Raw genomic sequence first — 4,003 nt, 5'->3', positions numbered from 1 at the left:
CACAAGATTTCACATTATTTTTACTATTACTATTTTAGAAAATATGTCTTGGTGAAAGAAAATATATTGGTTAACCTTGTGTATTAACTCATCTGTTCTAAAATAAATCAACTTTTGTATACAAATTTAGATATTGTCAACGCTCTAGGAGCCATCGAATTTAGGTTTGTTCATTGCAAACCATCCAACCCAGCAACCAAAACCAAATCAGTACAAGCGGGTTACACTGGTTTTCTCGGTTATAGATCAAACATGTACGATTTGACAACGTGGTGGATTGAATAACGGTTTTAACCCACTGGCTATAGGTGCGGCGGAGGTGTTACTTTTAATCTCTCCGTTGTTATAGCAAGGTCGTCTCTTCTCCTCCAACAAAACAAGGACTATTTGTTATTGTCTCCAGTATAGTTACTGTTTGTTGCATCACCATGTGCACATGTTCCACGTGGTTTTTTTCCCTCTTTGTTTTTGCTTGTGCCCATGCTTCACACTCTATATATATTATTACTCTACTTTTTTTAAAAAAAAAGAATGGTTATATATAATAGTATTACAATACTACGATACAATTCTACGATTTGATACTACTTTAAGGATACTGCCTAGAATCCTGATACTAACAACTTTGGTATTCCTAGCAATTCAAAACACAATACTACTAAATAAATGAAAATGCCTCAAAATAAATACTAAATTTTAGTTTCCAAATTTAATTTAACTAATACAACTAATAGGCTACAGTAAAAAAAGCAAGTGCTGAGGGCACCGCAATGGTTATCTATAGGCTCTCTACGAGAGATCCATGTCAGCATATTTTCCTACTTGAAAGAGATTAAATGAAGAGAGAGAGTAAAGCTATCTACTAACCTAGAAATAGTCTATAGAGAAAAACGAGACAATTATTAGAGAGCTATAGATACCCATGTAGACATACTATTGAGGTGGTTTACTATTAATTTAGTTATCGCTAACATATACATGTTTTATAGATAGCACCTTACTTTATCATTACGGGTGCTCTGATAGTCTGTAGCAAGTATGGACGGCGAGGTGGAGTTGGCCCAAAATAATGGCAAGTGTGGTGTGGGTTGGCTCTTTGTAGTAGGTGTATGTTTGGTCGAGTCGAGCGTGTGAGAATCGTGTACCACGTTGGTTCTTTAAAAAAAAAGACGGTGGTGGACCGGTGCGTGTCCCCATTGAACGAATTCCAAAAGAAAAGGACAAGGGCAAAAAAGCAAACAGGCTAGTAGTATTTAGTTTTTTATCCTACGGCAAAATCAACACACAACAAGGCCTATTAGCTCAGCTGGTTAGAGCGTCGTGCTAATAACGCGAAGGTTGCAGGTTCGAGACCTGCATGGGCCAGTTCTATTTTTTGTTGCGATTTTTCTTCCACTCTGTATCCATAAAATAAATAAAGTTAGTTTTTCTTTAACAAATTTTGAGATTTTTTTTAACACGCATTTAAGGTCAGGTTCCAAAATCCCCCAAAACCAAAGCATATTATCTATCTATCTATCTATTATATTATTAAAACAGCTTTCAAAGGAGGCACCATGTTCGCTGTGGGGTTAGAAATTCCTACATTAATCGAAGAAAATGAAAAAAAAAGAAAATGAGAGTCCAAGTAGAAGTACAATTTAAAAATAGCTGAAATTAGAAATTAAAAATAAGCAATATTAAAATAAGTTTCCATATAAGAACCCAATACGAGATTAATCAAAATTCGAAATAAAAATTAAATAAAATTCAAAATTAGAAAAGAAAAGGAGAGTCCAAGTAGAAATACAATTTAAAAATAGCTAAAATTCAGAATTAAAAATAAGCAATATTGAATGAAATTTCTATATAAGAACGCAATACGAGATTAATCAAAATTCGAGTCCAAGTAGAAGTACAATTTAAAAATAACTGAAATTCGGAATTAAAAATAAGCAATATTGAAAGAAGTTTCCATATAAGAACCCAATACGAGATTAATCAAAATTCGAAATAAAAATAAAATAAAATAAAAAATTAGAAAAGAAAAGGAGAGTCCAAGTAGAAATACAATTTAAAAATAGCTGAAATTCGGAATTAAAAATAAGCAATATTGAATGAAATTTCTATATAAGAACCCAATACGAGATTAATCAAAATTCGAAATAAAATAAAATAAAATCCATAATTAGAAAAGGAAAGGAGAGTCCAAGTAGGAATAAAATTTAAAAATAATTAAAATTCGGAATTAAAAATAAGAAATATTAAAAGAAGAGTCCATATAAGAACCCAATGCGAGATTAATTCAAATTCAGAATAAAAATAATAATATTTCCGAAATTAGCAAAAGAAAATAAAGAAAAGTTTAACTAGGGATACAAATTAAAATTAGCTAAAATTCGGAATTAAAAATAAGCAATATTGAAAGAAGAATCCATATAAGAACCCAATACGAGATTAATTAAAATTTTAAATAAAAATATAATAATATACAAAAATATAAAAATTAAAAGAGAGTTCAAGTAAGAGTTCAAGTAGGAATACAATTTTGAAAGAACTTAAATTGAAAATAAAAAATAAAAACATTAAAAGAACACAATACGGTATTAACTATTTTTTTAAAAAAAAATCTGAAATTAGAAAAAAAAAGATTTCAATTAGGAATAAAATTTATAAATAACTAAAATTTGTGATAAAAATAAAGACTATTGAAAGAAAAGACCATCTAAAACACATGACGAGATAAATTAAGTAACATGCCTATAAAGGAGTAGAGTTGGTGGCGGTTGATACGGCATATAAAAATTATTAATAAAACATCAAATGGAATCCTAATGGCGATTAAAAGGAGGGACGTCAGGCAGGCTGTGAAGCAAACAAGTAAGGCGGTTGCCGGAACTTCTAGAAAGTAAGAAAAAAACCACATTGATAATTATATTCGAATTTTAAAATCTCAATGAAAATAAAAAGGAGAAGCAGCGGGCAGGATGTATAAGAGTATAGTTGCAGAGCCGCCGACGGTTGAATCATAATGACAATAAAGAGTAGGCAGCGGACAGGCTGTAGGGGGGTATAATGGCATCGTTTGATGGGACTTCTAAAAATTATAAAAAATAAAACTACAAGTCTAAGTTTTAAAGGTTTGGAACTTCTAAAAGTAACAAAATAACTAATGATAATCATATTCGATTTTAAAATCACAATGACAATAAAGAAGGGAGGCAGCGGGCGAGCCATAGAGGAGTACAATGGCAAAACCGCTGACAGTTTGGCGGGACTTCTAGAAAGTAAAAATGAACCCAAACGATAATTATGTTCGATTTTTAAAATCTCAATGGTAATACAGAGAAGAGATAGTGGACGGGCCGTAGAGGAGCATAATGGCAATGTTTGACGGGACATCTAGGAATTATAAAAACGAAACCCAACGTGACAATAAACTCTAAAAATTATAAAATCCAATTTTTAAAGGTTCCAAGAAGAATGAATAGAAATAGTGATAGATCGAGCAAACAAATAAAGGAGATAACATAAAGGGTAACAACTGGTGTGACTTTTAAAAACTATATAATTATAAACACGGGGATAATAAAGTTTGTTCTTTCAAAGTCTTAACAATGAGATAGCTATTTAATAAATTTTAAGTAAAATCATACTTTAAAAAATATATGATTTTTTTGGTGCTAGCCGCGCAATTGCACGTAGAAGTACAATTTAAAAATAGTTGAAATTCGGAATTAAAAATAAGCAATATTGGAAGAAGTTTCCATATAAGAACCAAATACGAGATTAATCAAAATTCGAAATAAAAATAAAATAGAAATCCAAAATTAATAAAAGGAAAGGAGAGTACAAGTAGAAATACAATTTAAAAATAGCTGAAATTCGGAATTAAAAATAAGGAATATTGAAATAAGTTTCCATATAAGAACACAATCCGAGATTAATCAAAATTCAAAATAAAAATAAAATAAAATACAAAATTAGAAAAGGAAATGAGAGTCCAAGTAGGAATACAATTTAA

The 4,003-nt window shown here is 30.3% G+C and overlaps 1 non-coding gene across 1 annotated transcript; it reads left to right on the top strand.

The window, feature by feature from the left end:
- Window positions 1–1,291: 1,291 nt before the first annotated feature.
- On the top strand, window positions 1,292–1,365 carry TRNAI-AAU (transfer RNA isoleucine (anticodon AAU)). The gene has a single exon. It is a non-coding gene; the product is annotated as a tRNA-Ile (tRNA).
- Window positions 1,366–4,003: the final 2,638 nt, after the last annotated feature.

The sequence above is a fragment of the Oryza glaberrima genome, chromosome 1 (genome assembly GCF_000147395.1).
Source record: "Oryza glaberrima chromosome 1, OglaRS2, whole genome shotgun sequence".
Lineage (NCBI taxonomy): Eukaryota > Viridiplantae > Streptophyta > Magnoliopsida > Poales > Poaceae > Oryza > Oryza glaberrima.
Note: the sequence above shows the minus strand (reverse complement) of the source record. Positions and strands in the feature narration are given on the sequence as shown.